General features: G+C 42.4%; 1 pseudogene; it reads right to left on the bottom strand.

The window, feature by feature from the left end:
• Positions 1-510: 510 nt before the first annotated feature.
• On the bottom strand, positions 511-24,983 carry LOC129824088 (vesicular, overexpressed in cancer, prosurvival protein 1-like; annotated as a pseudogene).
• Between the last annotated feature and the right edge of the window lie 49 nt (positions 24,984-25,032).

Raw genomic sequence — 25,032 nt, 5'->3', positions numbered from 1 at the left:
AACAACATGTTTTCATTATGGGGTATTGTGTGTAGATTGATGAGGGGAAAACAATTATTTCAGCCATTTTAGAATAAGGCTGTAACGTAACAAAATGGGGAAAAAGTCAAGGGGTCTGAATACCTTCCGAATGCACTGTACCTGTTGTGTGAAGGATATGTACAAAACACCCATTTGCAGGATTTAATGTGGCACAATTATAATTCAAGGAAATGGGTGAAGATGAAAACAGATCAAATCCATTGGAAATGAATGAGAACTAATGTGATATAGAAAATCAATGGTTTGTGTTGTACACCAGTACAGCCCAGCAGCTTGCCTCCAGAGCACATACTGCAACACAGCTGGCTGCATGTTGAACATCATACTGACTGACACCTAGTGGTGTAAAGTCTTCCATGATGTATCAGAATTCCTGTTGAATGGGAAAAGGGAGCACTGGAAGGTTGTGGGATTCTGGGCAAAGAGCATTGTAGCCACCTTAACTTGTAATATTTGGAAGGAACACAATTTATTTCCAGACTAATCACTTTATTAGGCAAGCTGACCCTCTGTTAATTCAGGATACTGTGATTTTTTTGTTGTTGTTGTTGAAACAATGACTACACTCTATACCTGAATTCATTAGCAAATTGCATATATTATAGGCTACACTACCTTAATAAAATATAGAGGAAAGTCATTCACCAAAATTAATTTTAAGAGACTAAGCTAAACTGATTTGCCATGACTATAGTATGTCCACTACATTACAGCCTTCTGATCTACAGTAAACTTGTGCCTCAACTAGAGATACTAAATGCTCCAACCGCAGTGATATTAAACACATACCAGACAGTGGGCGATAATACAGTATCCTGAGTGGGTGATCTGAGTGAGTTGTGCTCAGATAGATGCTGCTCTTCCAGCTGACACAGTGTTGTTGACTGAGCACCTCTCTTTCTGGATCTATGTCTGTTTTTATCCTGTTGTGTCTCTTCGAGAGGTGATGTCAAAACAAACACTTTGACACCGATTCATTGTGGTACAGACTGAAGCTGCTTTCAGGGCTGGTTTCTCAGACACAGATTAAGCCTAGTCCTAGACTAAAAAGCTATTTAAATGCATGCTTTATGGTCCAGGACCAGCGTTAATCTGTGTCCGGGAAAGCGTCCCTTAATGAGATGTTTTTAATGTAGAGATGCTATTCCATTTCTAGTAGTCTACAATATCAGACTTGCTTTTTACTCATGAGTCAAAACGTAGGATAGTGACCCTTCCCTATTGATGTGCAGAGAACTCTCTCTCGCTCTGCTGCCAGTTGTGGCGGTGTTGGGAACTCTGAAGGGTTTGAAATAATTTCATTAATTCCAATGTCTTTCCTCCAGATTACCTCTTCTCTGAGGCCTGCAGCACCTGTTCATAGGGTGGAGGGAGGTTGCAGTAAGCAGGAGGGGTAGGGTGCTGCCAAGTGGGAGGGGTAGGGATGGGGGCTGTAGGGGTGAGGATCATCCCTCCTGGGTCCCCATAGTTCTGCATGCTGGGCTTCTGCAGTCCTGGAGGACAAAGAGAGTAGATAAAGGAATGAAAACTCACGTAGTTCACCATCTACGCACTGTATTTTGTTTCGTACGGTTGACGTAAATAATGTGGCCAGCAATATGATTTCACGAAAATACCACTGTCGTCCAGATTTGTCTGCTACACTGCCTGACTGCTACAGTGAGAGCTGAACTGAGTGACATTTAGTGTGAGAGAGGTCAGAATTTGAGCACGTGTTAAAGGCATGAATGAATGAATGAATAAGCAGCATTTCTCAGCTCAGTTTCAATTGGTCCACTCGGGGACAGATTTTGGTGCAGCACTGAACTAGAATATATCACGTTTTAAACCTCAACGCAGAAAACATATGGAATAATAGCACTATTATATACACTGCTCAAAAAAATAAAGGGAACACTTAAACAACACAATGTAACTCCAAGTCAATCACACTTCTGTGAAATCAAACTGTCCACTTAGGAAGCAACACGGATTGACAATACATTTCACATGCTGTTGTGCAAATGGAATAGACAAAAGGTGGAAATTATAGGCAATTAGCAAGACACCCCCAATAAAGGAGTGGTTCTGCAGGTGGTGACCACAGACCACTTCTCAGTTCCTATGCTTCCTGGCTGATGTTTTGGTCACTTTTGAATGCTGGCGGTGCTCTCAGTCTAGTGGTAGCATGAGACGGAGTCTACAACCCACACAATTGGCTCAGGTAGTGCAGCTCATCCAGGATGGCACATCAATGCGGGCTGTGGCAAGAAGGTTTGCTGTGTCTGTCAGCGTAGTGTCCAGAGCATGGAGGAGCAACCAAAAGACAGGCCAGTACATCAGGAGACGTGGAGGAGGCCATAGGAGGGCAACAACCCAGCAGCAGGACCGCTACCGCCGCCTTTGTGCAATTTACATTGTGTTGTTTAAGTGTTCCCTTTATTTTTTTGAGCAGTGTATTACTCTTCTTCCCTCCAGAGCCAAAACATGAAATATGAATACCCATATTTCCAGGTCAATGAGTGGAGGGGCTAGTGTGTGTGTGTCAAAATAACAAGAATGTGTTCAGAGAGTGACATCAGCCAGAATGGATCCAAGAAGCCGACCCAGTGTTAGTCCCAAATTGCACCATAATCCCTTCGTAGTGCACTACTTTTGGCCCAAACCCTATTTATAGTGGACTATATAAGGACTAGTGTGCCATTTTGGATCCAGAATCAGAAAGAGAGTCAATCACTGTACTGTATGAGATCAGAGACTGGTCCTTTCTGACCAGATTATTATAGTAAACTGAGAAGTTAATTTGTACTCTGCTATGTATAAATGACTGCACTGAGTCTGGAATAGTGGGAGATGAAAGGAGAAAAGGAAATAACTTGATGGGGGGGTGGGGATAAAATAGAGAAGATCTGGAGAGAGGATGTGGTAGTGGGGTATTGAATAAGAAAAGAGAAGTGAGTGAGAGGAGAACGACTGGGAGAGGGAATAGAGGAGGAGGAATTGCATATGGGACTCACCTGGAGCTGTCATTGGGTATCTGGTGAATGACACATTAAAGGTGTCTTCAGAAAGGGGGAGGGGTACATGCATCTGCGGATGAAGAACCCCGCCCCACAGCAGAACACCACACCCATCAGCAGCAGCCTGCAAACACAGACAGCAAAAACGTACATAATACACGCCACTTAACCATCAATTCATGGCCTTACATAGTCAGACTAAGAGATAAAAGAAAGACGGAATGAAAGGAATAAGGAGCTTCAAGATGTTCTGACTGAGGAAATTAGACTTGAGTCTTCTGTGATATCAGTGGTAGTCGTTGATAGAATTCATGGGCTCAATTTACTGGACTGAAAGAGTTCATCCTTGACAGTCGGACGTTTCTACTACACTAGTATAGGAATAGTCTCACTGTCCAGATCTGTCTACACTTGTGAGATATCCAGACCAAATACGTGCCTAACTACCTCCGGAGGTGGTCAGGAAGATCTGATCACAATCAGATCACAATGCATCTTTTTGTTATTCTTTTTTTGTCTACACCTGTCCAAAAAATCTGATTGTGGACAAGATCAGGACAAAGGACACATGTTAGCACCAGCTATAAATGCGGCCATTGTCTTATTGAATCTGATTTAAGATGGGGGCTAGGTGAAGGATTCATTCTAAATTATAAACTGGGCGGTTCGAGCCCTGAATGCTGATTGGCTGACAGCCGTGGTATATTTAAGCAATAAGGCATGAGAGGGTGTGCTATATGGCCAATATACCACGGCTAAGGGCTGTTCGTGTTGTGTTGTGCATAAGGAGTGCCTGGCTACAGCCCTATTGGCCATATACCACAATTGTTATTATCAACTGGTTACCAACGTAATTAGAGCAGTTAAAATAAATATTTTGTCATACCCCTGGTATAAGGCTGTCAGCCGATCAGCATTCAAGGCACGAATCACCAAGTTTATAACAGAAGTTATACCACAGGTATGACAACAACAAAAACATTTTTTACTGCTCTAATTATGTTGGTAACCAGTTCATAATAGCAATAATAAGCAATAAGGCACCTCGGGGGTTTATGGTATATGGCCAATATACCATGGCTAAGGGCTGTTGCATAAGAACAACCCTTAGCCGTGGTATATTGGCTATACACCCCCCCCCCCCCCCCCCCTGAACTGAAGAACAAACTAAAGTCAAGACCAATGTTCCCTCCTGAAGGACTGAAGGACTGAAGGACTGCAATTTCACTGCGTTCGTCCCATTAGTTTGCACTATATAGATCAATGTTTTTTCTTTTTCTCTGATCAACATTATATCAGCTGCTTTTCAATGAAACAAACCAAAACAAATCTGACTTTGCAAGATTTGAGTCTGTGATTTTGTTGTAGGGAGAGCCAGAGAGTAATGGAGTAGAATTCTATTGGCCGGGGTAGCCCACGAGCGGTCTTTCAATCACCCAGTTCAGATCAGAGAGTACAGCAGCACGTGTGCACATGTTGATATTTTTTGCTAGTTAGCGAGTTATTAGCCAAGTTATAGATAAGTATAGGTCAGCAAAAGGGAGATACTTCTTCATACAAGAGCACAAAACGTGTAGACTACATTTCAAGGTGTCTTTGAAAAGTCAGTCAGGTAAAAAACGTATGTCTTATTAAAGGGGCATTGTTGAATTTTGAGACAGGCTTGAATATGCAAATAGACAGCCTACATTGTAATAAAAATGCATGTTGTTTTGTAAAGTGGTTTCTTGGTCATACAATACAAAGCAATTTACAGTCACCTACAGTGGGGCAAAAAAGTATTTAGTCAGCCACCAATTGTGCAAGTTCTCCCACTTAAAAAGATGAGAGAGGCCTGTAATTTTCATCATAGGTACACTTCAACTATGACAGACAAAATGAGAAAAAAATCCAGCAAATCACATTGTAGGATTTTTAATGAATTTATTTGCAAATTATGGTGGAAAATAAGTATTTGGTCAATAACAAAAGTTTATCTCAATACTTTGTTATAAACCCTTTGTTGGCAATGACAGAGGTCAAACGTTTTCTGTAAGTCTTCACAAGGTTTTCACACACTGTTTCTGGTATTTTGGCCCATTCTTCCGAGCAGATCTCCTCTAGAGCAGTGATGTTTTGGGGCTGTTGCTGGGCAACACAGACTTTCAACTCCCTCCAAAGATTTTCTATGGGGTTGAGATCTGGAGACTGGAGACTGGCTAGAAATGCTTCTTACGAAGCTATTCCTTTGTTGCCCGGGCAGTGTGTTTAGGATCATTGTCATGCTGAAAGACCCAGCCATGTTTCATCTTCAATGCCCTTGCTGATGGAAGGAGGTTTTCACTCAAAATCTCACGATACATGGTCCCATTCATTCTTTCCTTTACACGGATCAGTCGACGAGTTGAGTTTTTACCAAAAAGTTCTATTTTGGTTTCATCTGACCATATGACATTCTCCCAATCTTCTTCTGGATCATCCAAATGCTCTCTAGCAAACTTCAGACGGGCCTGGACATGTACTGGCTTAAGCAGGGGGACACGTCTGGCACTGCAGGATTTGAGTCCCTGGCGGCGTAGTGTGTTACTGATGGTAGGCTTTGTTACTTTGGTCCCAGCTCTCTGCAGGTCATTCACTAGGTCCCCCCGTGTGGTTCTGGGAGTTTTGCTCACCGTTCTTGTGATCATTTTGACCCCACGGGGTGAGATCTTGCGTGGAGCCCCAGATCGAGGGAGATTATCAGTGGTCTTGTATGTCTTCCATTTCCTAATAATTGCTCCCACAGTTGATTTCTTCAAACCAAGCTGCTTACCTATTGCAGATTCAGTCTTCCCAGCCTGGTGCAGGTCTACAATTTTGTTTCTGGTGTCCTTTGACAGCTCTTTGGTCTTGGCCATAGTGGAGTTTGGAGTGTGACTGGTTGTGGACAGGTGTCTTTTATACTGATAACAAGTTCAAACAGGTGCCATTAATACAGGTAACGAGTGGAGGACAGAGGAGCCCCTTAAAGAAGAAGTTACAGGTCTGTGAGAGCCAGAAATCTTGCTTGTTTGTAGGCCAGCAGGCTACTCTCTTTTTATTGGTATGTAACTGTTATGAAAGTTGTATTGTCAATTTGTTTTGTCTTTAAACGCCACTTGTACATGTACATGACACTGCAACAAAATTTCCCCATGGGGAAAATAAAGTCAGTAAAGTAACTCACATACACCACAGGAGGCTAGTGGCACCGTAATTGGGGAGGATGGGCTCATAGTAATGGCTGGAACGGAGTAAATGGAATGTTATTGAACACATCAAACACATGGTTTCCATGTGTTTGAAACCATTCCATTTACTTCATTCCAGCCATTATGAGAAGTCCTCCCCTCAACAGCCTCCTGTGGTACACACACACACACACACACACACATACACACACAGAGAGAGAGAGAGCAGTTTCTGACTGAATTGCATATTAGGATCATGTCGTAGCATTTAAGCATTTCACTGTGAGCCAGTGTAGCTATTTTAAGCTACAACAAGAAGCCCTCGCATGAGGGTCATGGTCTAAGTAGAAACAAAGGAGTTCCCAAAGGACCACAAACTCTATGAACAAACCAATGTCTTGTGCATAAATGCATACAAGTACATGTAGGGAGCAAGTTGATGAGAGGGGAGCGAGAGAGAGCGAAAAATACAGAGCGAGACAGAAAAAGAGAGAGAGGAGGGAGGAGAGAAGTAAGACTGGCAGCACCTGCCCGCCTGTCCAGCATCACTACTCTGGACGGCTCTGACTTAGAATATGTGGACAACTACAAATACCTAGGTGTCTGGTTAGACTGTAAACTCTCCTTCCAGACTCACATCAAGCATCTCCAATCCAAAGTTAAATCTAGAATCGGCTTCCTATTCCGCAACAAAGCATCCTTCACTCATGCTGCCAAACATACCCTTGTAAAACTGACCATCCTACCAATCCTCGACTTCGGTGATGTCATTTACAAAATAGCCTCCAAAACCCTACTCAATAAATTGGATGCAGTCTATCACAGTGCCATCCGTTTTGTCACCAAAGCCCCATATACTACCCACCACTGCGACCTGTACGCTCTCGTTGGCTGGCCCTCGCTTCACACTCGTCGCCAAACCCACTGGCTCCAGGTCATCTACAAGACCCTGCTAGGTAAAGTCCCCCCTTATCTCAGCTCGCTGGTCACCATAGCAACGCCCACCCGTAGCACGCGCTCCAGCAGGTATATCTCTCTGGTCACCCCCAAAACCAATTCTTCCTTTGGCCGCCTCTCCTTCCAGTTCTCTGCTGCCAATGACTGGAACGAACTACAAAAATCTCTGAAACTGGAAACACTTATCTCCCTCACTAGCTTTAAGCACCAGCTGTCAGAGCAGCTCATAGATTACTGCACCTGTACATAGCCCATCTATAATTTAGCCCAAACAACTACCTCTTTACCTACTGTATTTATTTATTTTGCTCCTTTGCACCCCATTATTTCTATCTCTACTTTGCACCTTCTTCCACTGCAAACCAACCATTCCAGTGTTATTTTTTTACTTGCTATATTGTATTTACTTCGCCACCATGGCCTTTTTATATATTTATTTATTTATTTATATATATATTTTGTTTGCCTTCACCTCCCTTATCTCACCTCACTTGCTCATATTGTATATAGACTTATTTTCACTGTATTATTGACTGTATGTTTGTTTTACTCCATGTGTAACTATGTGTTGTTGTATGTGTCGAACTGCTTTGCTTTATCTTGGCCAGGTCGCAATTGTAAATGAGAACGTGTTCTCAATTTGCCTACCTGGTTAAATAAAGGTGAAATAAAAATAAATAAATAAATTGGTGGAACTCACCAGAAGTACCATAGTCTCTGGATGGAGAGGGCTCGGACACAGTACCGCGTCCCACAACAGTCCTCATACGACCGGCATCTACAATACACACACACACACACATACACAGAGGAAAAGGTAATTCCAATCACCAGCATCTAGAATACTGACTAAGAGAAGGCTTTTGTGCAAACAGTATAGTCTTCCAACATCCCTATCAAAACACATTAACAAATGGCAGTTCTCATAGGCACAGTACAATTTACAATACTGAGGGAAAAGTCTGAGAAAAATACCAAGTGGCCCAGTAAAATAGACACGTCAAGCAGATGAAAACTGCTCTGCGGTCTAAGATGAATATTGAGTAAACTATTGAGGGTACACTGAGTTTAGTTCCATGTCCATTTATTTCAGTTTGTCTTGAGTCCCTGAGCTGAAATTGGATAGCTATCTGAACCCCCTACAGATCAATTGTCAGCATCCGTGTAGAGGAAATCTGATGATGAATTGTTCTCTGTGACTTGACTACTGTGTGTGTGCCACACACAAACACACACACACACACACACAAAGTTTTCTACGTCAAATATTGGAACTTTTAGGTAGCCATTTATTTATTTATTTTCGTATATTTTGGGGGAAAGTTAACAATTAATCATACTTAGTAAAAATTATTATTGTATGATAATATGTTTGATACAGTGTGATGTTTTTTTTCTCTGTTGATGGGGTGGGGCTGATTGTGTCAGGCAGAGATGTGATTGGGCAGTTCCAGTCTTCAGATCTGCCCTGCACAGAGAGCAGCAGTGTCTGATGTTTTTCAAGGGCGTATAGCAGCTTCAGTTTTAAACATGGAGGAGAGATTATTTATGGAATCATTACAGATTTCAGAGAAATGTTCATCATCCACTGAGCTGCACTGAACGTCAAATTCTCTGGCTAAATAGACGGCAAACCACTTCCATGACAAATCCTCCTCAACATTTAAAATGCTCCCTCTCCTACTGTCAGTATTTTGTACTGTATTTCAACATCAGCCGTACTAGAAGGGTGAGAGCTAAATTACCAGCTTTCAGCATTAAAGTGATACTTCAGGATTTTGGCAATGAGACCTTTTATTTACTTCCCCAGATTCAGGTTAATTTATAATTCACTGTATCTCAATTCCAGTGTGTCAGAAGTTTACATACACTTAAGTTGACTGTGCCTTTAAACAGCTTAGGAAATTCCAGAAAATTATATCATGGCTTCAGAAGCTAATTGACATCATTTGAGTCAATTGGAGGTGAACCTGTGGATGTATTTCAAGGCCTAACTTTGCTTGACATAATGGGAAAATCAAAAGAAATCAGCCAAGACCTCAGAAAAAAATGTGTTGATCTCCACAAGTCTGGTTCATCCTTGGGAGCAATTTCCAAACGCCTGAAGGTACCACGTTCATCTGTAAAAACAATAGATACGCAAGTATAAACACCATGGGACCACGCAGCCGTCATACTGCTCAGGAAGGAGACGCGTTCTGTCTCCTAGAGATGAACGTACTTTGGTGCGAAAAGTGCAAATCAATCCCAGAACAACAGCAAAGGACCTTGTGAAGATGTTGGAGGAAGAGGTACAAAAGTATCTATATCCACAGTAAAACGAGTCCTATATCGACATAACCTGAAAGGCCACTCAGCAAGGAAGAAGCCACTGCTCCAAAACCTCCACAAGAAAAGCCAGACTACGGTTTGCAACTGCACATGGGGACAAAGATTGTACTTTTTGGAGAAATGTCCCTTGGTCTGATGAAACAAAAATAGAACTGTTTGGCCATAATGACCATCGTTATGTTAGGAGGAAAAAGGGGGGCTTGCAAGCCGAAGAACACCAGCCCAACAGTGAAGCACGGGGGTGGAAGCATCATGTTGTGGGGGTGCTTTGCTGCAGGAGGGACTGGTGCACTTCACAAAATAGATGGCATCAGGAGGTAGGAAATTATGTGGATAAATTGAAGCAACAGCTCAAGACATCAGTCAGGAAGTTAAAGCTTGATTGCAAATGGGTCTTCCAAATGGACAATGATCCCAAGCATACTTCCAAAGTTGTGGCAAAATGGCTTAAGGACAACAAAGTCAAGGTATTGGAGTGGCCACCACAAAGCCCTGACCTCAATCCTATAGAAAATGTGTGGGCAGAACTGAAAAAGCGTGTGCGAGCAAGGAGGCCAACATACTTGACTCAGTTACACCAGCTCTGTCAGAAGGAACTTACCCAACTTATTGTGGGAAGCTTGAGGAAGGCTACCCGAAACGTTTGACCCAAGTTACACAATTTAAATGTAAGGGGTGCGTAACTGGTGGCAGTGAAGTCAGACGCAAGAGAGCAGAACTAGATAATAGCCGGAGCAGTTTAATTACAAAACCAACGGCATAAAGAATATACCAACATGGGTACAAAACCCAACGCGCACCAGTAACCATGTGCACAAGCACTAACAAACAAACAATTCCACACAAAGACACGGGGGAACAGGGGGTTAAATACACAACACTTAATGCGGGAAATGAGAACCAGGTGTGTAGGAAAACAAGACAAATGGAAAATGAAAAGTGGATCGGCGATGGCTAGAAGACCCGTGACGCCAAACGCCACCCGAACAAGGAGAGGAACCGACTTCGGTGGAAGTCGTGACATTAAAGGCAATGCTACCAAATACTAATTGAGTGTATGTAAACTTCTGACCCACTGGGAATGTGATGAAAGGAATAAAAGCTGTAATAAATCATTCTCTCTACTATTATTCTGACATTTCACATTCTTAAAATAAAGTGGTGATCCTAACTGACCTAAAACAGGGCATTTTTACTTGGATTAAATGTCAGGAATTGTGAAAAACTAAGTTTAAATGTATTTGGCTAAGGTGTATGTAAACTTCTGACTTCAACTGTATACTGTAGCTAAGAAAGTAATACTAAGTGTATGTCGTTAGTAGCCCATGTGCCTCACCCTAATAATTTGGTCTATTTTCACCAATTCAGTATTGTAAACATATCGTTCGTGGCCACACGTGCAAATTCAGCACACACAACATTCTATCATATAATTGTGTTATTTGACGTGTCAAATTTAAAGCTTTTTTAACGCATCTAATAGTGTTATATTATGTGTATCTTTTTTGATACGTAAAGACATAATCGGCGTTCCATGTGCCTCACCCTAATAATTTGGTCTATTTTCCCCTCTTAATTTCGTCTACTGTTCTGACTTGGTGGTGCACATGTAGCCTATAACCTGTTTTAGAGAAATTGAATCATTGAATATTGTAAGAGCTTTCATTGTCTGCTTATATGCCCCCTTTATTTATCCTACGGTTCTAACTTGTTGTACAAGGAGCATACTGTAAGAACGGCCCACGTTCTGAATTCTGTCACTGTACATTTCAAAAGTGCTGCTGTTGGGACAGCTTTATGTAGGCCCTAACAGTTTGTGGTCACCGTTATAGTGCAATTAATGTATTGTTTAGTCTTGTGTAGTGGCTTTGCTGGCATGCATCCCACATTTTTGTTTTTGTCCACACTAAGATTTACATGCTAAAATCACCACTGCACTAGTGCAATGACAAAGTTTATAGGTATCTGCTAGCATTCTAGCAGATACTCTTAACTTCCTTCATACTGGTATGGTAGAAAAATTACAAGATTATGTTATAATACTCTTTATGCATCAAATAAGGTTTGTGAGTACTCTCATCTGTGTCTGTGGGACTGGGGTTGGGCTTGGGCCTTGGCGACTGGGCCTTGGCGCTAGCAATTGATTTATGAAGCCTTGGTGATAAAACCTACAGCCTGCATTCCATAGAATGAGTTGATGTTTGTATACTGTGAGGTACCAGGGAGGAGATGTCTCTGGTGTGGGCGGCTGATGTCTTAGAGGCCAAACCCTCGTTTCTATACAATTCGAACAGTCTTCACAGTAAATGCTGGCTGGGGGATACTCTTTCTCACATACAAATCTTAACCTTTATGATTCATACAAACTATTCCAGACATCTGTTGTTTGTCACGTATTCAGGAGTATGTGTCTTAACTATAAAATACTGTGGCTCGGTTCTGCTCGTTGAGTTCTCGGCATCACATTTCAGAGTGTGGAATCCACCCGCTTCATTGCAATAATGAATCGATATTAAATAAAGATGACAAGAAATGACAAAGTCTCGCTCCTTTGAATCAGAAATATTCCACGGCACTGGACACAGAGACATAAAAATTGTATCCACTAGTTCTACTGACTCTGGGGAAGTAGATAAAGGACATCATTGTCAAAATTCCGAAGTATCCTTTGAAGGCCATCCATTACACAAATCATTAGCAGCACATCGCTAGGGGCCCGATTTCGATTTAGGAAAGTATGCCTTTCTTACACACTTCTCAGTAATCGGTATTCAGACATACCTTATTAAGGTGTGTAACAGGCTTTGCAGGCGTGGTTCCCTTGCGCGCTGAATAAATGTAATTCAACTGCTGAAAACTCTCCCACTTGCTGGCCAACAGATTTTCTCATGCTGTTTTCATTCAATAGGGTTTTCAGTACATTCATGTTAAGCCATCCCTTTAAATACGGTGTACGTTAATTTTGTTGACAGACTAGAATACATTGAGAGAATAGGTTCAGAAAATAGGGATCAATGAAAGAAAGCCATCTAAATATATACATATTCGTCTCCCTTTTGACATCAACTGGTAGATTTAAAAATATTCAGATCTTCTAGATTATTTATGCAAATTTTAGGGTTAGGAAAGTATGTATGAATCATAAAAAAATGCTGGTGTGGAGAGACTTTAGCGATGAAATATATTGATGAATAAAAAATACATTGGTTTGAGTCATTCTGAAAATTGCCACATTCAGTTCTTTAACCCATGGTAATGTTGGAAGATTAGTGTATGTAGGATTATAATAAGGAGACTAGTGTACAATAGTAGGCTATACTCTACTCTATTGTCTATGCTAACCATGGAACTGTGTGATGACACAGCTAAGTATTGCGCCATGCGTTGGGTTCACACTGTACAGCTTGGTCTGCACTCTGCTCCATAACGATTGAATTAGCCTACATGCAGTGGCGATTTTAGCATGTTTTTTTTTTTAAATAGTTTTTTCAAAATTCTTTAACCAGGTAGGCTAGTTGAGAACAAGTTCTAATTTGCAACTGCGACCTGGCCAAGATAAAGCAAAGCAGTTCGACACATACAACAACACAGAGTTACACATGGAATAAACAAACATATAATCAATAATAGTACAAAAATATATATACAGCATGTGCAAATTAGGTATAAAGAGGCCATGGTGGCGAAGTAATTACAATATAGCAATTAAACACTGGAATGGTAGAATGTGCAGTAGATATATGTGCAAGTAGAGATACTGGGGTGCAAAGGAGCAAGATAAATAAATACAGTATGGGGATGAGGTAGATTGGATGGGCTAATTTAAAGATGAGCTATGTACAGGTGCAGAGATCTGTGAGCTGCTCTGACAGCTGGTGCTTAAAGTTAGTGAGGGAGGTAAGAGTCTCCAGCTTTAGTGATTTTTGCAGTTCGTTCCAGTCATTGGCAGCAGAGAACTGGAAGGAGAGGCGGCCAAAGGAAGAATTGGCTTTGGGGTTGACCAGTGAGATATACCTGCTGGAGCGCATGCTACGATTGCGGCCAAAAAAAATAAAATGTGTGATACATGCCAGCAAAGCCACTACACAACACAACACTAAACTATACCTTAATTGCACTATAACGGTGACAAATGGTACCCACAAACTGTTAGGGCCTACATAAAGCTGTCCCAACAGCAGAGTCCCAACAGCAGTCCCAACACCTTACCACTGCTACACCTGGCTATTAGCGGAGCCTTGTCTGGCAGCGAAACAGTTCATTCAGCCTCATTTACTGCCTTTAAAAAAAACCATAGCTGATATGGCTGACTTGCTTAAACAAATGTGGTTTCTACTGAAAAATGAGATGTACAAACTATGGCATAAGGGGATGACAAGCAGATAAGAGGCCATGCGTAATTTAGAATTAAGACATTAATGAGCGAGCTAGGACGGACGTAGTCTATTTAACTATTCGTTCAGCACTTTTGAAATGTACAGTAACATAATTCAGAACATGGGCCGTTCTTACAGTGTTCTCCCTGTACACCAAGTCAGAACCGTAGGATAAATAAAGGGGGCATATACTGTTAGAAGACAATGAAAGCTCTTACAATATTCGATGATTACATTTCTCAAAAACAGGTTATAGGCTACATGTGTAACGGATGTGAAATGGCTAGCTAGTTAGCGGGTGCGCGCTAGTAGCATTTCAATCAGTTACGTCACTTGCTCTGAGACTTGAGTAGTGTTGCCCCTTGCTTTGCAAGGGCCGCGGCTTTTGTGGAGCGATGGGTAACGACCGTGCTTCGTGGGCAACCGTTGTTGATGTGTGCAGAGGGTCCCTGGTTCGCGCCCGGGTCGGGGCGAGGGGACGGTTTAAAGTTATACTGTTACATTGATGCTGTTGACCCGGATCACTGGTTGCTGCGGAAAAGGAGGAGGTTGAAAGGGGGGTGAGTGTAACGGATGTGAAATGGCTAGCTAGTTAGCGGGTGCGCGCTAGTAGCATTTCAATCAGTTACGTCACTTGCTCTGAGACTTAAGTAGTGTTGCCCCTTGCTTTGCAAGGGCCGCGGCTTTTGTGGAGCGATGGGTAACGACGCTTCGTGGGTGTCAGTTGTTGATGTGTGCAGAGGGTCCCTGGTTCGCGCCCGTGTCGGGGCGAGGGGACGGTTTAAAGTTATACTGTTACACATGTGCACCACCAAGTCAGAACAGTAGGTGAAATTAAGAGGTGAAAATATACCAAATTATTAGGGCGAGGCACATTGGCTAATTACAGCTTACTACACAACATACACTTAGTATTAATTTCTTAGCTACATTATACATATCTCCCTGGCATATTACATCATTTATGCATCAGCATACAATACATTTTTGGACTCACCTTGTTGTGCTGTGCTCACTTGAACAGAAAGGTGGCGCGGCGGTCCTTCGTGGGCAAATTTTGTCATCAAACTTTGTCATCAAAGTCTGGCATTCTCTGGGTTTATGGTGCTTTCAAGACAACTGGGAATCGAGAGAAAAAAAGTTGAATCATGATGATGTCAGTGATCTTCAGGTTGTAGCTCTAAAAAGAGGACTGAGTTCCAAATTTACAATTCCGAGTTGGATGAAAGTTCAAAACGTATTTTCCCAGTCGTAGCTTGTTTTCCCGAGTTCCCAAGCCCCCAGTTGTCTTGAACTCACTAAAGTCCGATTTTGGAGTTCCGAGTTAACAGTTGTTTTGAGCACGGCACAAATTATGCTTCACTGACAGCATGGCCAATGCTGAATGTTTATAATTTTAAACTAGGAAAAGAGCCCTTAATCTTAGACTTGGGACTATACAGCCACTCCACTGAATAGCAGGTTAATGGTTGCTTTGCAATGCTTGCAGTTAGCCACTGATTCCTTCCAAACTACTCATTGTTGAATTTGTAATTTCCAACTTGTTGTGTAATATTTATGTCCAATGGCCGATGAGCACCGATACGTTTTATCTATTATTTCTCTTCATTATTTCTCTTCATATGATTAGGATTAAAAATGATTTGCCAGTAGATTGTAGACTTGATTCATGATGATGACTGCTAGCTAAGATTTTGAAAGTATGATGTTGACATGATCAGACCAATCAAAGTACTGTAGATATGTGATTTGACGTCATTTTATCTGTGGCCAATGACCTTCTTGGATGGGCACTTAATGTAACTCTATGGCAGCACCCAAGGGGCTTGAATTTTCTAGCTCAACCCTTAGACTGGTAGTGATGTAGTGTCCCCATGAGCGACAGAACACTGAGCCAATCACGGCGCAATGCTCTGTATTTTTGCTGGCTTGCCCCACCATCACAGAAAGCACTGAGCTATGGTGAAACACCTGCATTTTGAAGCTGCCTTACTCAATAAAACAAGAGACCATGTTTGTATGCGGCTTTATTAACTCAATGAAATATAAATATTTACATTGTTTACAAACTAATATGTGACACGTATTAATGCCAAAATAACATGCAAAACAGGAATGCCCAAACAAAACAACAACAAAATATACACTGCTCAAAAAATAAAGGGAACACTTAAACAACACAATGTAACTCCAAGTCAATCACACTTCTGTGAAATCAAACTGTCCACTTAGGAAGCAACACTGATTGACAATAAATTTCACATGCTGTTGTGCAAATGGAATAGACAAAAGGTGGAAATTATAGGCAATTAGCAAGACACCCCCAATAAAGGAGTGGTTCTGCAGGTGGTGACCACAGACCACTTCTCAGTTCCTATGCTTCCTGGCTGATGTTTTGGTCACTTTTGAATGCTGGCGGTGCTTTCACTCTAGTGGTAGCATGAGACGGAGTCTACAACCCACACAAGTGGCTCAGGTACTGCAGCTCATCCAGGATGGCACATCAATGCAAGCTGTGGCAAAAAGGTTTGCTGTGTCTGTCAGCGTAGTGTCCAGAGCATGGAGGCGCTACCAGGAGACAGGCCAGTACATCAGGAGACGTGGAGGAGGCTGTAGGAGGGCAACAACCCAGCAGCAGGACCGCTACCTCCGCCTTTGTGCAAGGAGGAGCATGGGGAGCACTGCCAGAGCCCTGCAAAATGACCTCCAGCAGGCCACAAATGTGCATGTGTCTGCTCAAACGGTCAGAAACAGACTCCATGAGGGTGGAATTAGGGCTCGACGTCCACAGGTGGGGGTTGTGCTTACAGCCCAACACCGTGCAGGACGTTTGGCATTTGCCAGAGAACACCAAGATTGGCAAATTCGCCACTGGCACCCTGTGCTCTTCACAGATGAAAGCAGGTTCACACTGAGCACATGTGACAGACGTGACAGAGTCTGGAGACACCGTGGAGAACGTTCTGCTACTTGCAACATCCTCCAGCATGACCGGTTTGGCGGTGGGTCAGTCATGGTGTGGGGTGGCATTTCTTTGGGGGGCCCTCCAGCCCTCCATGTGCTCGCCAGAGGTAGCCTGACTGCCATTAGGTACCAAAATGAGATCCTCAGACCCCTTGTGAGACCATATGCTGGTGCGGTTGGCCCTGGGTTCCTCCTAATGCAAGACAATGCTAGACCTCATGTGGCTGGAGTGTGTCAGCAGTTCCTGCAAGAGGAAGGCATTGATGCTATGGACTGGCCCGCCCTTTCCCCAGACCTAAATCCAATTGAGCACATCTGGGACATCATGTCTCGCTCCATCCACCAACGCCACGTTGCCCCACAGACTGTCCAGGAGTTGGCGGATGCTTTAGTCCAGGTCTGGGAGGAGATCCCTCAGGAGACCATCCGCCACCTCATCAGGAGCATGCCCAGGCGTTGTAGGGAGGTCATACAGGCACGTGGCAGCCACACACACTACGGAGCCTCATTTTGACTTGTTTTAAAGGACATTACATCAAAGTTGGATCAGCCTGTAGTGTGGTTTTCCACTTTAATTTTGAATGTGACTCCAAATCCAGACCTCCATGGGTTGATAAATTTGATTTCCATTGATAATTTTTGTGTGATTTTGTTGTCAGCACATTCAACTATGTAAAGAAAAAAGTATTTAATAAGAATATTTCATTCATTCAGATCTAGGATGTGTAATTTTAGTGTTCCCTTTATTTTTTTGAGCAGCGTATATATACAGTGGGGCAAAAAAGTATTTAGTCAGCCACCAATTGTGCAAGTTCTCCCACTTAAAAAGATGAGAGAGGCCTGTAATTTTCATCATAGGTACACTTCAACTATGACAGACAAAATAAGGGGGGAAAAATCCAGAAAATCACATTGTAGGATTTTTTATGAATTTATTTGCAAATTATGGTGGAAAATAGGTATTTGGTCACCTAAAAACAAGCAAGATTTCTGGCTCTCACAGACCTGTAACTTCTTCTTTAAGAGGCTCCTCTTAAAGTATTAATGGCACCTGTTTGAACTTGTTATCAGTATAAAAGACACCTGTCCACAACCTCAACCAGTCACACTCCAAACTCCACTATGGCCAAGACCAAAGAGCTGTCAAAGGACACCAGAAACAAAATTGTAGACCTGCACCAGGCTGGGAAGACTGAATCTGCAATAGGTAAGCAGCTTGGTTTGAAGAAATCAACTGTGGGAGCAATTATTAGGAAATGGAAGACATACAAGACCACTGATAATCTCCCTCGATCTGGGGCTCCACGCAAGATCTCACCCCGTGGGGTCAAAATGATCACAAGAACGGTGAGCAAAAATCACAGAACCACACGGGGGGACCTAGTGAATGGCCTGCAGAGAGCTGGGACCAAAGTAATAAAGCCTACCATCAGTAACACACTACGCCGCCAGGGACACAAATCCTGCAGTGCCAAACGTGTCCCCCTGCTTAAGCCAGTACATGTCCAGGCCCGTCTGAAGTTTGCTAGAGAGCATTTGGATGATGCAGAAGAAGATTGGGAGAATGTCATTTGGTCAGATGAAACCAAAATAGAACTTTTTGGTAAAAACTCAACTCGTTCTGTTTGGAGGACAAAGAATGCTGAGTTGCATCCAAAGAGCACCATACCTACTGTGAAGCATGGGGGTGGAAACATCATGCTTTGGGGCTGTTTTTCTGCAAAGGGACCAGGACGACTGATCCGTGTAAAGGAAAGAATGAATGGGGCCATGTATCGTGAGATTTTGAGTGAAAACCTCCTTCCATCAGCAAGGGCATTGAATATGAAACGTGGCTGGGTCTTTCAGCATGACAATGATCCCAAACACACCGCCCGGGCAACGAAGGAGTGGCTTCGTAAGAAGCATTTCAAGGTCCTGGAGTGGCCTAGCCAGTCTCCAGATCTCAACCCCACAGAAAATCTTTGGAGGGAGTTGAAAGTCCATGTTGCCCAGCAACAGCCCCAAAACATCACTGCTCTAGAGGAGATCTGCATGGAGGAATGGGACAAAATACCAGCAACAGTATGTGAAAACCTTGTGAAGACTTACAGAAAAGGTTTGACCTCTGTCATTGCCAACAAAGGGTATATAACAAAGTATTGAGATAAACTTTTGTTATTGACCAAATACTTATTTTCCACCATAATTTGCAAATAAATTCATTAAAAATCCTACAATGTGATTTTCTGGATTTTTTTTCTCATTTTGTCTGTCATAGTTGAAGTGTACCTATGATGAGAATTACAGGCCTCTCTCATCTTTTTTATGTGGGAGAACTTGCACAATTGGTGGCTGACTAAATACTTTTTTGCCCCACTGTATATATATATATATATATAAACTCAGCAAAATAAATGTCCCTTTTTCTGAACCCTGTTTTTCAAAGATAATTCGTAAAAATCCAAAAAACTAAAATCCCCCCCCCCCAAAAAATGAAATAAACAGGCCCACTGCTTACGTCTTTTTTTCAAAAACAGATCTAAAACAAGTGTAATTTATATTTACAATTCCCTTGTCCAAACAAATTACTAATTTATCTAGCTATTTTCAATAGTTCTTATCAAGTTGTGAATTACAATGCATGGAGAATACTGTTATTTCTATCAAAAGAAATTAAGGAGATGCATTTTCCACTTGGAACCGGCTGATTCTCTCGACCTTATTCATGGTTTACTCTCGGGTAGAAGTGGTGGAATTATGAGGGAATTAAGTCAAGGTCAGATTACAGCGTATTTGTAAACACACCTCCACCACACCTTAATTTCTTAGATCTCCACCAGAACTAATAGCAGCTCAATAGCATGCTATTCACGTGCTTAAATTCAAGGTCAGAATACGCAAAGAGAGAAAAGTGCATAAAAAGGGAATAATGTTCCATTTACACTCGTGTCGGATTTGGAGCCTAGGAAAGGGCATAGAGCTGAGCCAGCTGTCTCTTAGTAGTGCACTATAATTCCACACAGTCTGCCTGCACTATACTCTATTTCAATAGATCTGTGTGTGCACTTTTTTACAGAGGCAATGCAATCCAAATCTCCCAGTCAATGCAGTAAAGATCTCCTTTCTCTACCACCATAACTTCAACTCCTACTGATGTATCACCACTGTAATGCATTTCTAAAAGCATAGTGTCCAGCTTAGTGGCCAACATGTCTTTATAATTTCAAAGACTTGGTCTGAAGACTAATGCTTAGCCCATTAGTTCAATGATTTAGATCAAAATCAAAGATCTTCTACGAGGTGATTTCTCAACCCAGTGGATGCTGTGTGGGATTTGATGATTGGATTGGGAAAAGTTACAGCTTATTCTTTCTTTCCCCTCGCCGCTTTGACGGCATCCTATTTGAATGACAGCCAAAATCAATCTTCTATTAAAGTGCAGTCATAGGCCGGTATTGACTCATTAGAACTTTACCAATCTGGTGATCTCGCTGTATTCATCCACATCCAGGGACCATTTTCTTTAATCAAACACAACCCGGCCTTTAAACAAGCCCGAGGGAATCAATAGACTACACTCTTTAAGTTCACAAACAGTTCAATCAGCAGTATACCACCCTGCATCCCACTGCTGGCTTGCTTCTGAAGCTAAGCAGCGTTGGTCCTGGTCAGTCTCTGGATGGGCGACCAGATACTGCTGGAGGTGGTGTTTGAGGGCCAGTAGGAGGCACACTTTCCTCTGGTCTAAAAACAAATATCCCAATTCTCAAGGCAGTGATTGGGGACATTCCCCTGAATCTCACCGTACTTTCTCCGCTATGCAATCTGGTTTCAGAGCTGGTCATGGGTGCACATCAGCCACGCTCAAGGTCCTAAACTATATCATAACCGCCATTGATAAGAGACATTACTGTGCAGCCATATTCATCGACCTGGCCTAAGGCTTTCGACTCTGTCAATCACAACATTCTTATTGGCAGACTCAACAGCCTTGGTTTCTCAAATGTTTGCCTCGCTTGGTTCACCAACTACTTCTCCGATAGAGTTCAGTATGTCAAATCGGAGTGCCTGTTGTCCGGACCTCTGGCAGTCTCTATGGGGGTGCCACAGGGTTCAATTCTCGGGCCGACTCTCTTCTCTGTATACATCAATGATGTCGCTCTCGCTGCTGGTGATTCTTTGATCCACCTCTACGCAGACGACACCATTCTGTATACCTCTGGCCCTTCGTTGGACACTGTGTTAACTAACCTCCAGATGAGCTTCAATGCCATACAACTCTCCTTCCGTGGCCTCCAACTGCTCTTACAAGCAAGTAAAACTAAATGCATGCTCTTGAACCGATCGCTGCCCGCACCTGCCCGCCCGTCCAGCATCACTACTCTGGATGGTTCTGACTTAGAATATGTGGACAACCAAAAATACCTAGGTGTCTGGTTAGACCGTAAACTCTCCTTCCAGACTCACATTAAACATCTCCAATCCAAAATTAAAATCTTCCTATTTCGCAACAAAGTATCCTTCACTCATGCTGCCAAACATACCCTCGTAAAACTGACCATCCTACCGATCCTCGACTTCGGCGATGTCATTTACAAAATAGCCTCCAACACTCTACTCAACAAATTGGATGCAGTCTATCACAGTGCCATCCGTTTTGTCACCAAAGCCCCATATACTACCCACCACTGCGACCTGTATGATCTCGTTGGCTGGCCCTCGCTTCATACTCATCGCCACACCCACTGGCTCCAGGTCATCTACAAGTCTCTGCTAGGTAAAGCCCCGCCTTATCTCAGCTCACTGGTCACCATAGCAGCACCCACCCGTAGCACGCGCACCAGGAGGTATATCTCACTGGTCACCCCCAAAGCCAATTCTTCCTTTGGCCGCCTCTCCTTCCAGTTCTCTGCTGCCAATGACTGGAACGAACTGCAAAAATCTCTGAAGCTGGAGACTCTTACCTCCCTCACTAGCTTTAAGCACCAGCTGTCAGAGCAGCTCACAGATCACTGCACCTGTACATAGCTCATCTGTAAATAGCCCATCCAATCTACCTCATCCCCATATTGTATTTATCTTGCTCCTTTGCACCCCATTATCTCAACTTGAACATTCATCTTCTGCACATCCTACCATTCCAGTGTTTAATTGCTATATTGTAATTACTTTGCCACCATGGCCTATTTACTGCCTTACCTCTCTTATCCTACCTCATTTGCACATGCTGTATATAGACTTTTCTACTGTATTATTGATTGTATGTTTGTTTATTCCATGTGTAACTCTGTTGTTGTATGTGTCGAACTGTTTTGCTTTATCTTGGCCAGGTTGCAGTTGTAAATGAGAACTTGTTCTCAACTAGCCTACCTGGTTAAATAAAGGTAAAATAAAAAATAAAAAGTAGGGTGCTGTCTTTCAGATGGGATGTTAAACGGGTGTCCTGATTCTCTGTGGTCACTAAAGATACCATGACACTTATCGTAAGAGTAGGGGTGTAATAACCCTGGTGTACTGGCTAAATTTCCAATCTGGCCCTCATACCATCACAGTCACCTAATCATCCCCAGCTTACAATTGGCTCATTCCTCTCCCCTGTAACTATTCCCCAGGTCGTTGCTGTAAATGAGAATGTGTTCTCAGTCAACTTATCTGGTTAAATGAAGATGTGTTGTAAAATATGAATGTCTTAACAATAAATATAATGTATGCTACAATTAAATGTTGTCTGTGTCCAGATCATTTTGTTACCCATGTGTGTGTACAGTATACTTACATGACATAGATGCGGTAGCCTCCTTCAAAATACCAGCAGTAGTTCTTGGAAGCTGTGCACTGTCAATGAGAAGAAGGAAACTAGTCATTGATTTATATTTGCTGGTATGAGATCAGAGGGAAAATGAAGTGTTCGGCATTTAAGTAGGAAACTTGTCAACCATGTGAATACCTTGTAGTTTTATTTCTCTGTGATGTGCCAGATGTGACCACCAAACAGGACTTGGTTGGCTTTTCATTAACACAAGTGATATAAAAAACACTTACTGTAAGCAAAGTTTATATTTGATGAACCAAACTTCTATTTCATGCAATGCTCTATGTTCAGAGGCCAACTCAAGATGATTGTGAACCGGTGACTGCAAAGTCCAGACCAGACCAGAACCCACTATGCACACATACAGTTCAATGCCGCCTCTGTCAGACCAGGCCCAGCACCTAATGTATAACGAGCCTCTAAAATGAGATACTAGAGAAAAATAGTCTGTGGACTCTCACTATTATCTGCCCTCACTAGACAATCACACTATTCCCCTGTGTTCTTTTCTATGGCTATGGCTTCTATGATGATGAGACATCCATTTTTGTTTGATGTCCATCCATCACCATGTAAGGCATGTGTGAGCTGTGAGGTGAGCCAGCTAGCCTTGGCCCTTATTGGATGGGAGTAATTGTGAGAAACACTCCAGCCTAGATCTGCCAGGTGGATGTTTGTGTCCACAGTCAATTGCAGCGTGTCCCTTCCATTTACACTCATGGCAAGGGGACAAAGCAGCCCCTGAGCAGGACTGCAGCCTGCTTTTGGTCATCAGCAGAGGAGCTGGGCTCACTAACAATACCACAAAGTGCTGTTTGTCACTGCTTCAGTTCTGTCACAATTACAAAGATTAGAAGAGGAAGAGATGCCTGTGTGTATGTGTGCGTGCGAATGAGTGAATTGTAGGTGTGTAAATGCATGTGTCTGTTTGTATGTGCAGTCAGCTTTGTAAAATGGTATTGTGTGATCTATTTATTTTATCTTATTGGATGGAGCCAAATGGTCAGAGGCAAGACAAGGCCAAACAAATTGTGGTACATATGATATGATCCAGGCTGATGTAAATATGAGTCCAGTAAGACTTTAATGAATGGTGAGTTTTTCTAAATATTGTTTCATTTCAAGAATATAGATTTTAATACATTATGTACAGAATATCATTCAATATACCACGGATTTATGTGACCTTACATAAATGCCTAGCGTTCATAGGCCTAAATAGTGCTCAATAGCCCACAACTTCTGCAGCAGCAGGGCGCATTGTTTTGTTGACTTTCAATAAACCCCAAGGCTATAATATTTCGGAGACCAACGAGACAGTTCCGAAGACGTCATACCCAGGCATAAACCTTTTAACGGAAACAAAAAGAGGACAACAATTATTCACTTTAACATTGCATTGAATTTCTGACTATAAATATCAGACTCACCTCATCCACTAACCAAAACAGAAATATGATTCCACACAGAACTGGCATCATTCACGAAATGTCAACTCCGCTCACGGACAGTAGCCTCCACCTAAATACCGTGACAGTCCAAAATTAATCAGACATGCTTAGAAATCATTTTTCGTCACATAGTGCGTTTGCTGTTTGGTGAGCCACCGGCCATGACTGTCCGATGTTTGGTCGACTGTCGGTGCCATTGGTCGATACCGCTTCAGACCATCAAGCAATCGTTGATCTCTTATTCACAGTTTAGTTTGTCATTATCTTTTGCATTAAATTGTATCGAACGTAGCCTATTCTTTTCACACGCATACGCATAAAGATGATAACGCGACACGCCCCCACAGTATCTCTAGGAACACTGCAATTAAGGACGCAGAAGCACTGCTTGAAAGCAATCGCAAACCATTGAACATGTTGAGCTTTTTTTAACCCAGGACAGGCTATGAGTCAGCACTGTCACAACTTCAGTGTCACAACATTTAGATCACACAAATCATATGCTGCACAGGCAATGCAATATAGGTTGTCATTTGTAAAAGTAATGAGTAATTCATAAATGTATTTATTTTTCACTTAATGATCTTATTGGTGTGGATTTACCACGTTTCAAGAGTAACCCAGTGTTCTCTCTGATCACCATCAGCTCTACTCTGTGAGTCTATCAACAGAAGCAGATAGTACAGGCAGGAGCAACACTCATGTCCATCGACTGGTAACCATAGCCTGCAGATCAGACCAGTATTATGACCTTGGGCCAGGGTGCAACAGCTACCTGTTTGCTTGTGAAAAATACAATAATAATATTTCTCATGCAGGATTCTGCAATACTTATTATTGATGGTTGCCTGCTTCTTTCATCGAGAATGTAACGCCAAAATCAAACAGGAAGATGATCAATCAAGCACACATATGGCCTATTAATATGGA

Source organism: Salvelinus fontinalis, chromosome 26, assembly GCF_029448725.1.
Source record: "Salvelinus fontinalis isolate EN_2023a chromosome 26, ASM2944872v1, whole genome shotgun sequence".
Taxonomy (NCBI): Eukaryota; Metazoa; Chordata; class Actinopteri; order Salmoniformes; family Salmonidae; genus Salvelinus; species Salvelinus fontinalis.
This window is presented reverse-complemented; position numbering and strand designations above follow the sequence as displayed.